We start from the raw sequence: 12,171 nt of genomic DNA, 5'->3' as shown, positions 1-12,171 counted from the left end.
ATTTTGTTAAAGTAATCCCTCAGGGGCTGAAAGAAATGTAGAGTCTGTTCCAGCATAAATATGTCTGAAAGAGGGTTGCCCGTGACAACATCAGTAAATTCAGAAGTCAGCTCTCTTCATAAAAACACAGATGGTCCTCTGCTAGCACACCACGTCCTGCTCATGTTTATTTAACGGGTCAGTCCAAACAAATTAAGTCATATCCCTCTTCCAGCAAAATTGAGCAGGGAAGGAAAAAATTTGAACACACATCATGTGGGAACTGATGACAGGCAACTCTGAGTCTTGGCTTGAAAGGAGAAGAGATGAGTTTATAACCTCAAGTAGTTCAGTGATCTCTGTGTGCTGGGGCAGCTGCCTACCTGTTCCTGCTTGGAGTTTGGTCCTGCTATAAATGTTCTTCTGGCAGCAGTTTACATTTAGTAATTCTGGGCGGTGCTGGGCCAGGGTAGCGCTTAGTGGCAGATGGCAACCTTTGCTGGGGGCTGTGCCAAATGCTTCTGGATTCCCACTCCACCTTTTTTCCTGTACAATGTTCTTCCTGAATTTGCACCCCAAACCTGAACAAAGTCTGGCAAACTCATTGCAAATATCCAGTATTTACCTTGGCATTTTGGATGCCAATAGTTAGCCTGGACTTGTGGATGTTTTCCCTTGGCTACTTTAATAAGAGGTTGCATATGGTCAGTCTCCGTACTGTTAATTCAGCAGTATATATTTACACTTAGCTTTGGTATAAAGTAATGCTAAGTCTCCCTTTTTCTTTCTCCTCTCTTGCTTCAGAGGAAGCTATCCTAGAAAGATATCAGCACTAAGGAAGAGGCAACTCCAATTTCATAGCAGGAGCTGCCTTCCTTTGCAAAGCATCCTCCCTGGTAAAGGGACACAATGAGTTTTGCAGGATGAGATGTGGCCACCCCTGAGGGGAAACGCAGTGAGTGCACCATGCCTGGCTGGTTAATCTTGTGCAGCAGAGTTGTACAGACAGTCCAAGTAGGAAAGGATTAGTCAGCCCACTGAGAAAGTGCAGGTGGAGTCTCTTTTTAACCAGTTTATTTATAACCATGTCCACAAAATTTGGTCAGTCCTTGGCTCGTCTTCAAAATGGAAGGAGATAAACACAATTCTGTAGGGACATCCTTTGCCCAGCCGATCAAGCCCCACTGGAACTTTGCATTTCCTCCTATTAGAATCATTCCAACTCCTTTCATCTCAGGAAACCAAAAGCACAGTTTTAAGTCTGAGTATCTCTTTGAAAAATCTAAATGCACTGGAACCCCAAATACTTTGATTTTAAAGCAGTATGTGGATGTCTCAAGGAAGCTGAAAATTGTGACTGTTCCCTGTGGGCTGGGTTCTGTAATTGCATTTTATCCCCCAGTAGACATTTAGTTCCTCTGCTCTTGTGAGACTCCCTGGAGTACTGTGTACAGTTCTGGTGCCCCCAGCATAGGAAGGACATGGAACTGTTGGAGCAAGTCCAGAGGAGGGCCACAAAATCCAGAGGAGCACCTCCCCTACGAAGAGAGGCTGAAAAAGTTGGGGCTGTTCAGCCTGGAGAAGGGAAGGTTGTGTGGAGACCTCAGAGCAACCTTCCAGTATGTGAAGAGGACCTACTGGGAAGCCAGAGAGGGACTCTTTGTCAGGAGCTGTAGTGACAGGACAAGAAGTAATGGGTACAAACTGAAAGAAGGGAAATTTAGGTTAGATACTAGAAAGAAATTTTTTACTGTGAGGGTGGTGAGACACTGGAACAGGTTGTGGATGCCCCGGTCTGTCAGTGTTCAAAGCCAGGTTGGACAAGGCCTCGAGCAACCTGGTCTAGTGGGAGGATCCCAGGAAATGGTAGATTAAAGCAAATACCCCAGAGTCTTAGTATTTTCCAAGAGCAATGCAGCAGCTCAAAGTCTTTGCTGAACATCTCTCCCAGTCCCTACTAGTGGATTGCCATGTTTGCTTCGATGGGAATGTCTAGTTCCATGTAAAGCTTGTTAGAGCAGTCAGATTTAAGGAGGTCAAATCATTCTCATAGCAGGAATTTGATGAAGGAAATCTGACACTCCTTCTCCTGCAAACAGGTGCTATAGGATTTATATAAACCATGAATATTCAGCTCTTAACCTGCCAGAAATCTGTAGTCTTAGAAAAGCCCTACAAATTTGCCAGTTCCTTCGTTGTTTGTGCACAAGAAGAGGGATCCATGGAAGCAGGAATGCTGGGTAACTACCGCTTGCCAGAACATCTTTTTTTTGGTATTTTTTGTATAATTTGTGTCAGAATTTACATTTCTTATTTTTCTGTGATGTTCTCATTCCTCACGATAGCCATGATGCATCTTCTAGGATTCTCTACCTGGATTTTTTTTCTTACGGTACAAGTGTGAAAGATCCAATAGTAAACTCTTTCAGACTGTAAAAAATGTTAACACATTCCAACGCCTGCCATTGAAACAATGTGAATCCTGATGGAAAACCTGATGAGATAAAAGACTTGCCATTTGCTTCAAGTGGTCAAGGTCTTCAGGTAAGGGCACTGGGAGAAAAATCAAAGGGCTGTTGAGGGATGTGCATTTTAGATTCTGTTCTTGACCTGCCATGCAAGGTCTCCATGCAGCCTCTTTCCAGGAGGCTGTGAGCTGGGAAGGTGCTCAGCAGCCATGCAGGTAGTACCTGCTCTGTTCTCACCCAGGCACTCCACAAATCTGGTGCCAGTGTGGTACTAAACTCCAGTGTCTCTTGGCTGGACATATATTTCTGTTCTCCTGACGTGACTGTAAATTGGAAACCTTTAGTCAGTTGCTTTTTCTTTCAAGAGGAAATAAATTTCATCTAGAAAACACAATTTTTCTATTTGATTTTAGTTTTTTGGTTTGGGTTTTGGTTTTTTTTTTTACGGAAGGTACAAATTCTCTTCTTAGAAAAGGAGGCTACAAACACCTCATGTCCTATCCTCTAGTGCAGGAACTGCTTTTTGAGAGAGAGATGGAAATCACATGGTGTGGTTCTTGGGGTGTCCTGCACAGGGCCAGGAATTGTACTTGATGATCCCGATGGGTCCCTTCCAACTCAGCATATTCTATGATTCTATTAAGTATTGAAGAGAAGATTCTGCAAGCCTCTGGCATATGCAATCCCACTTTGTCTCTGATGCCATTTATTCTTCCACTTTTGCATTCTCTTTTTTCAGTGAAGTTTCTTTGACTGTTTTGAACCATCTTTTATTTCTTCTCCAGGATTTGACTTTTCACTCTGTGCTTCATCCATCACTGCCTGATCTCGTCCCATTTCCTGGAATACCCTATGTTCTTTTTATGTTTCAGTGGCTCAGGAATAAATGGGAGAGTGAACAGAGTTTTGAGGGCTCCAGTTTGCATTCTGCCTTGCTCCTGTCCATAGCTCAGCAGAGGTTTGTGAGCCTTAGTAATATAGAGTTGCTCTGAGGCTGCAGAGCAATATCTGTCTCTCAGACTGAGAAAGGTGCTTGTTCTGTGCTGCAAGATGTGGCTACAGATGCCTGAAAAGTTATAGGGAGCAATGGAGGGTGCCAGCACTTGCTGCCATTGGGATATTTTCAGTGAAGACCCATTATTCCTCGGAACTGAGCTTTTGCTGAGTCTTGGTGTTGGTAATTGCACTACAAAATTCAGTAATTGCAATGGACTTTAAACACTTCTGGGGATGTCTCTTGCAATCAGGATGGCTTTTGTGTTGAGAACAGACCAGGGCCAATCCCAGGGCTTCCCCTGCAGGGATGTGACGAACGGGACTGTGTTCTGTGGACATAACAGAGATGTGGAGCCAGCCAAAGTACCAAATCTGTTGGTGAAACAATCTCTGCTTTGTCTTTTCTGGGCAGCCCTGTTACTGTCTGAAGAGGCTGAGCTGGAGGTGGCAAGAGTTTGGGGGGACGCTATGAGGGGCAGGAGGGTTTCTTGTGTGCTTGCTCTGTTCCTAAACTCTCCCCTGGGCCTTTGCTGTGGCTGGTGCCAGAGATGAACGTGACCCAGTGTCACCATTCTTAGACTCATTCTTCTGTGGTTCCTCCTTATTTTACAGCAAGAATAATGAAAACTTGAGGTGTTTAGCAGTTCCTCTTTCAGCCAAGCCAGAGGCCCTGGCATCTCTGTGACTGACCACCCTACCATATGTTGTAGGCTGCGTCCTTGAGAGCTTGCAAAAGGGACAACACCACCACCTCTTTCTGCAAAGATTTGCAGTATTGGTCAACAGTCTGGGCTAAATCTTCACTCTGGTTCTCTGCTAACACAGCGAGTTTCTGCAGCCACTGGAAAGCCACTGGAAATCATCATTTTTAATCCTGACCTCCCCACAGGCAGTGAGCAGTGAGCCTCAGGTATGAAGTCAAAAGACCAAAAGACAAACTCTCACCAAAGGAAAATTGTCACATCTTCATTGATTTTAGCAGGGCCTTGGCAGTTCATAATCACTCACAGACCTGCCTGTATTGACTGATCCTGATGAACAGCACAGAATTAGCAGGTCGCATAAATTCTATACCTGTGCCTCCTTTTCTGTGAATTAGCTTTACAGGTGTACCTGTATCTCACAGGCAGTAGTGCGGAAGATGGTGAGTTGCAGTGTTTGGAAAGCACTCCTAAGACACAGAGCACTAAATCTCAAATAATGATGAACTTTCAAAAATCTGAAAGGAATCAAATAATGAAAGTATGCAGAGTTGCCTTGTGCTAGAGGATAAATGACTGTGATGGAAAAGAGATCTGTGTATGCATTTGCTGGGCTAACTCAGGGGGAGTGGGGAGCTGATGTCAGTGTGAGCTGCAGTTCAAAAAGTGGATGTGACTTAGTCAAGGACAACACAGTGTCCTGTTCTATCTGCCTCCTTCCATCTCCACCTGACATGCCATGAAAGCTTAGGCTCAGGTAAATTAACAGACATCACCATGGATTCAACATCTAAATTGGGAGTCTTGACAGCTTAGTTTCTGTCTCGTTTCAATGAAAGAAAGAGCTTTTCAACTAAAAGAACAGGTTGTCTTGTTGTCAATATGGGTGACAAAGGTGGAGAAAAAGAAGGAAGAGCTTGGGGGTTGCAGGGGGACCGTCAGAGAAGACAGGGTAAGCAGGAGGATAAAGAAGTTAAGACCTGAAGGAAGCGTGTTTCTCTTGGCATTTCGATATAGATAGCAGCAAAAAGACTGTGGGCATTTGCCTGCCATGTAGCAGAGAATGCAAATCCCTGCCTGCTGCCTGGCCAGGATTTTCAGGGAGAGGCATGAGTGCTGATGTTTCTAAAATGCCTCGTCACTGAGCAACAGGGAAGCATGCAGTGAGCCAGCGTGGAGCTCTGATAAGCTGCTCCTGGCTGCTAGCCATGACCAGAGGAATAGCAGCACAGTTCTGGATCAGGGATTGACCCACATTCCTCTTTGCAGGATAGCTGGGACAAATGCTCCTCAGAGAAATGCGTGGTGACCATTATTCTCCGAGGACAAAGACAAACTTGTTATCTGTGTGAGCATATTGATGAAAGCCATGTTCACTTGCTGTTTCAGCTTCTGGCAGGAGGGAAAAGGGTTTGACAAATGATCTGAAACTTTTTCCAGACATTGGGCAACACGTAAAGACAGTTGCTTCTGAATATTTTAACTCTGACAATAAGTGATCAAGAGCCTTATTTGGCTCCTGTAGCTCTTCGTTGTCACATCTGAGCACTGTCTTGGGAAGTTAATGTTAACATGGAATTCATTCTCTGCATGGGCTCTTTACAGGCATTTATGACCAGCAGGCACCAGTTCACAGCTGCACAAGTGAATGCATGCAAAAAAAGGTGAAAGAATGCTCATCTTGAGTCATGTGAAGAGTCACCAAGCAGGCTAGGAGCAGATCCTGAATCCTGAAGCCAGCTTCATTGTTAGCTAATAACTATCATCTCCCTAAAAAAAGTAACATCTGGGGTTTTATATATATTTTTGATTTAGTATGGAGTTTTGAAGAGAAAAGGAAAGAGAAAACCTCTTTCATTTAAGAATTGACAGTATGGTTACTTACCAAATTCTATCTCAGTGTCAGCAGATATATCATTCTTAACAACTATGAAATCTCATTTGGATTTAACCTGATCTCAGTGGCAGCAGGAGGTGAGGACTGTGGTCATTTCAGCAGGCCAGCTCATCTTATATAAAGTCCTGATCAAGAACATTCATACTTGTCTCTCAAGGCCACAGATGCTGTTTGCAAGGCAGGCAGGGCAACCAGCAAGAACCAGCATGAGGAAATTAATTTTGAGCCAACTCTGTTGTAATGCAAAGTTAACAGTGTGGTTTTAAGCCACAGAGACCAAGAAATTCAGTATTAGATGTTCCTTAGGATAGCTTTCACTTGCTCCTTCTGGTAACAGCGCTGAGAAAGTAATACCCTTCTTTGACAAGCGTGTATTTAGTAATTGGAACTAAACTGCATGTGGCATGTCAGTGCAACTTCATTGCAGTTACACACTGCAGAAAGAAATTTCTAAGGGAAATCTTCTCTCAAGGAAACTGTTTACACATGCCTGAATCCCCCTGGATTACATTCCCACAGAAAGAATTGTGCTTAACCATAAAAAGTACAGCAAATATTAAGTGGTTTGGATGGGAGCTTTGTTAAGAACCAGAAGGAATGCCACAAAAAGGACAGGCCAGGAACTTCGCTGATGTACACTGATGTAATTTCCTGAGCTTTCAGTGGCTTGTGGACTTCTGATGGAGATGGTACTTCCTTAGCAGCATAGGGGTTTGGGTTTGGTCTGGGCCTTTTAAGATGATCATATTTGGTAAAGCAGCAGTAAAGGAATGTTTTTAAAACTTGTTGGATATAATTAGAGGCATTTTACATGCTCACGGTTTTCTTATGATGTGGTACCTCCAAAAAGAGAAAAAGTGTTTTCTAGATGGTTGGTGTTGATGCAAAAGGAAAACTTCCTCAACTTTTGTTCAGTTTGCTTCCTCTTTATCCCTCCTGCAGAGTCTTTTGTGCTGCTTGGAGTCTGCCCAGATCCCAGCAGGCTCCTAGAGTACATAGATCAAACTTAAAGATATTCTGGTCCCATGTGAGGACAAAAACTGTTTCACATCATTTTATGAGAGGGCAAAGATGTAGTTTCAGCTTCAGAGGAGCATCTGGACTGAACAAACCCCTACTTCATTAAGGCAATACATTGATGACATTTTACACTTAATAAGTCAAATAATTGTGACCAAGGTAGCCCAGCCCTGACTGCCTCCCTGCTCTGCCCCACAATAGATGCTCTGTTGACATCTCTTGCCTGAAGACCAGTGTGGAGGTGATATGTTTGCCATCCGTGAGTATTCCATTCTTTCTCTGTTACTTTCCTGGCTGCACTTGTGTCAGGTCATCCACAAAGCATGTGCTGTAGGGGATGGAGACCACATGTAGCGCTGCAAATAGCTGAGTGTACCTCTGCTCATGGGGGGATGAGCTGCTTCTTCTGAACTGCTGCTTGGTTATAGCAAACTGAGACTGACTCACTCACGTTTGGTGAGGGTGAAGATTTTGATTAGGTTTTGATTGATCCCTCTAGATTCAAGGATAGCAGGACCACCCCTGCCTACGCGGAGTCCCCTTCTGCAGCAGAGGTATGCAATCTGCCTTATTATCCTTAAAGGTGCCTTGTCCTGGTTCCCTTCAGGACAAATTCCAAGTTGCTGTTTGGCTTTCAAATATAACTATGCACCAAAGCTGAAAGACTCCATTATCCCTGGAGACAGGAGGGAGAACATGATGTCCTGGTGTGAGATGAGGAGAGTGGGTTTCTTTTCTTTATCCTGTAAGCTCTCTGACAGCAATCCTGAGGTGTGTATGTGTGTGTGTGCTTTTATTTCTACAAGAACACAAGTTCTCTAATTAGGAGGGAGGGTTCTTGTATTTTTATATGCTAAACCATTTGATTAATTACTTTAATAAAAAGACAGAGGAACTCTGAAATCCACTGCCATCTGCTCCAGTACAGTCCAGTATCACTGATACAAACGTATCTGCCTTCGGGTTAAAACCTAGTGCTTAAGAGTAACCACTCCATTGAGGAAGTGCTTGTGCCATGTGGGTGTGTTGATCCTTGTCAACATCTGTAACTGTTCCTCTTTTAAAGCTGTGGGTTTCATCTGTGTGACTCTGTATCAGCCTTCTATTACCAAGAACAGACGTATGTGCACATATGCAAAGACCATATTGCTGTGTCTGGGGGTGTGTGACGCTGGGGCAGATACTAAAGATGTTAATTATGTAGTTTACTTTTTGGAGTAAAACCCCCCTGCCTGCCTGGGGAGCAAACAGTCCCGTGGCTCAGGCTGGGATGGTTTGTTGTATTAGGAGGGTGACGCAATGGGATACTGTCTCTCTTTTTCCGTTCTCTCATGGAAATGTATATTTGTTCTCTCTTTGTGTAGCTTCTCAATCTGAAATAAAAATCACCCCAAACGGAATTCATGTTTCCATCTTTGTTTGGAGAAGACCTGGCCTTTTAGTTTGGATCAGCCTTGTACAGGCAGCAGGACATCCTGCTGGACCAGGCTCTGTCGCCGAAGCAAAGACTCCTTTGGAAATGCCCCTGAATGAGAATTGTGCAACTTGGTATTTGGTTCCATTTCCCAGACCATGCCCTTTGTTGGAATGCTGGTGTCACTGATTGTCACCATTTAACCCTTTCCCAGCCATTGTTAGTGCTTGCTAGGCATTATTTTGGATAAATAGATAAAGTTTCCTATGATATTTCAACAAAAAGATAAAAATTGGAATATTTTCTAATTGAAGTTTAATGATTTTATTCTGGTTTTCTACACCTACAAATCTGGCCACCTGCTTTCCAATTTCTTAATTTCATTTCTTTTTTTTTTTTTTTTTTAAGAGGAAGAGAGTTCTTGGAAAATGCTCCTCACTTCTTCCTTCTAAGGATTTCTAGACAGGCAACACTCATTCCTCTAGTTCACATAAAGAAAAGCATTTAAAAGTAAATTTATTAGAAAAGTCGCTGCTATTGTTGTAACTTAATATTTGCAGAAGAAATCCAATTATGGCCAAGGAGCAGATTAGTCCTTTTTTTAAATCCTCATTTTCTTTGATTAAGATAGATATAATTAAAGGAAAGTGCTTTGTGAGTTAGTTAAATGGAAGAAAATACAAATTTGTTCTGCTGCTAAATGAATGGTTTGAGTTGAACAGGTTGTGTGGTACAGCTGCACTGACTGGTCACCTTTAAAATCTGTTGAAAGTCAGATCTCTGCTATGTCCCCATTATAAGGATTAAAGGGAGTATCACTAAATCCTTGTAGGAGATCTTACAGAAGGGAAATATGGCATTTATTTATGTTTTAAGCTGATTTTACCTGCCTGCACTTGTTCCCTCAGAGATTTCATTCACACAAGCAACAGGACGTGGTTGTTCAGCCTTGGCCACGATCACTTGTGTGCAACATAGACCACAAGGGATGATGGCTGTCACCAAACCTCCCAGTTTTGGGACAGTTCTTTAATAATCTTTAAGAATCGATAGTTGTTTTCTGATGGTCCTCTGCTGCCTGACTGCCAGGAGGGGGAATGGGAGATGTGAAATGCTGCCATCCTCTTGTTGTCAGAGAGGAGGCTCTCCCTCAAATGAGCTGTGGTCTTAGCAGTGGCTCAAATTTTTAGTCTCAAATTTTTTGCTGGGAATGGTGTTTGTTATAAATTCAAGCTATTCTTATCCTCCCTGATCTGCTATTTCTTCTTACGCTTACATACACAGATTTTCATGTCTACCAACCCCAATATTTTGCAAATCTCTGTGCTGATGACTGGTTCCTGCAGATCCCAGCTCTGGTTTTGAAGAGCCTCTTGGTTCTGCTCAGGACAACACACAAATGACAAAGGGCCGAGACATCCCAGCAAATTAGAATGAAAAAGAAATCGCTCACACTCCCCACCAAAAGCAGCAGTAAAATCTCACATTTAATAAATAAAATTTCAGTTATTCATTACCCATTATAATTCACACTGATGAAAAGCTGCCACGACCTCTTGACTATCTGGCTCCTATTTCTCTCACAGCAAGGTGTCACCTTCCTCCAGGAGGAAAGGTGGAGGGTCTGGACCACACCAACTCCATCCCATCCAGGCCCCTCTGCACCACGGCACCCAGCCCTGAGCTGCAGCTGCGTGTTTTAAAGGGCCTGGACAGAGGGAAGGAGATGCTTTTGAGGAATACAAACCCCTGAAACACCTGCCTTTGTAGCTGCTAGCTCTTGCTGGTGGTCTGGCCAGGCTGTTCGCGGTGTGATGGGTACATCGTGTGGCCAGAAAGGAGAAGTGCAACTTCTGTTTGACCTTTCTCTTGGGCTAAATCCTGCCTCTCGGTCCAGCTAAGCAACCAAGTGGTAAATAACTCGAATTGCCCAGCTGCTACCACTGGGGTTCATTGCTCTACAGTTCTAAGTTGACACTGAAATACATGTCACTCCAGTTTTCCCTCTGTTCCTCATTAATCCTGCCTTACATGTCATATTTTTAGGGGCTTCTCCAAAATCATGAAGAAAAAGCAGCAGCTACCTTTTTTAGGAAATATTCAGTAATAGTGCAATAGTTGCCATGATGATCTAGAAGACTGATGGAAAGTTTGCAGGCTTTTGTTACGTCTTCTTATGGCTTTAAAAAGAAGCTAAAGCAACATGGCTGAGCTTGAACCTGCTTATTTAGACATTACTAGAGCAGCTGTCCAGCTGAATGACTGGAATCCTCAGGGGCCTGCTGTAGGTCCAGGACCATAAGTAGCTGATTAGTGACACAAATGTTGGAACAGAGAAAATCTGCAGGTCCCACCTGGAGAAGGTCTGGGAAAATGGAAAAGGGTAGGGCTGAAATCCATAGCAACGTCAGAAAAATTGAGAGTGAGTCTGGGAAACAGAGGCTGGAAAGAATTAGTCAAGATAAGAGTGATTAACTGCACTAACACTTGTGGGAAATGGTAGGTTAAGGAGCAGGAGCAGGAAGCTGTGGGCAGTCAGAAGCAGGAGTCCATGCCCCGTGCTGTGAATAAGGCAGATACTGTACCAGGGTGTGTAAGTGTGGACTACCACACCAGTTCTGCTTAATCATAGCCAAGCCCATGCTGGAGTTTTGGACATGTTAAACTTCAAAGAAATGTGGCCCAAAGAGTGAGAATCAAGAGGAGAACAAGAATAGTCCAAGATGCGGAAATCCTGAAAAGAAAAGGGTTGTTAGCCACAAGAAGAGAAGGACAAACACCTGCAAACACCTTTCAGAGACAGGTTAGCAAACAGATTCCTGAGCAGTTTGTAAAAAGACGAGTTAATATTGCTCTGAATGCTCTGGGAACAAGTAGGTTGGGTCCAAGCCCTGAATTTGCTGACATCTCATCCATCCCAGACATTTGCATTGCGAGACTGAAACTTGATGCTGAAGATAGTGCAGATGCCCTGCAAGAACATATGGTGCACCTCCAGGCTTCAGGTTTCGTGGCAGAGTGTTGACTGTCTGGCTTGTAGCTTGAAACCATTCGAGGCAGAAAGAAATAACAAATCAATGTGCCAAAAGCTCTGGATAACAGCAGGTCACCAGTTATGGGCATATTAAAACTCCGGATACATACAGCTGGTGTTCATGATGGATCCAGTTCCGTACAAAAACCATGGATATTCCCACCAAGAAGGTAGCTTCTCATGTACCAGAAATACACTGCTTTCAAATCTGACCATCATAAGCAAGTCTAGTTCACGTCATAGGTATGGGGATTATTGCTGAATTGTTGCATCCACAGATGCAGAGAAATCATTTGTCTGCAAAAACCGAAGTCTGAAAGAATCCCGAGGTCCCAAATCAGCAAGAAAATATCCATGCTAGTCTTTGCCAGCCTTGAGTGAATTTGGGTAGGAGTTTGACTGACCCTGTATTATAGATCAAACAAGCCAGTTTCTCTTCAGCAGGGTTCCTAAAAAAGAGGGCCAGATGCCAGCAGAATAAAGTCGGTATTGTTTCCCTGAATTTTTTAATCATCTCTCCTTTAGACCATCAGTTGATCCCCTCCCCTTGTTTATTGACACCCACTCAGCGTGAGCCCAAGGAGAGAGAGGGGAAAGATTTTGCGGCTCCTTTGGCTGTTCTCGTAGACATCCTGGCACTTGTTTGATCGGGGGCGGAACAG

This window comes from Pipra filicauda, unplaced genomic scaffold (genome assembly GCF_003945595.2).
Source record: "Pipra filicauda isolate LSUMZ 115617 unplaced genomic scaffold, ASM394559v2 scaffold109_size3271384_pilon, whole genome shotgun sequence".
Taxonomy (NCBI): Eukaryota; Metazoa; Chordata; class Aves; order Passeriformes; family Pipridae; genus Pipra; species Pipra filicauda.
This window is presented reverse-complemented; position numbering follows the sequence as displayed.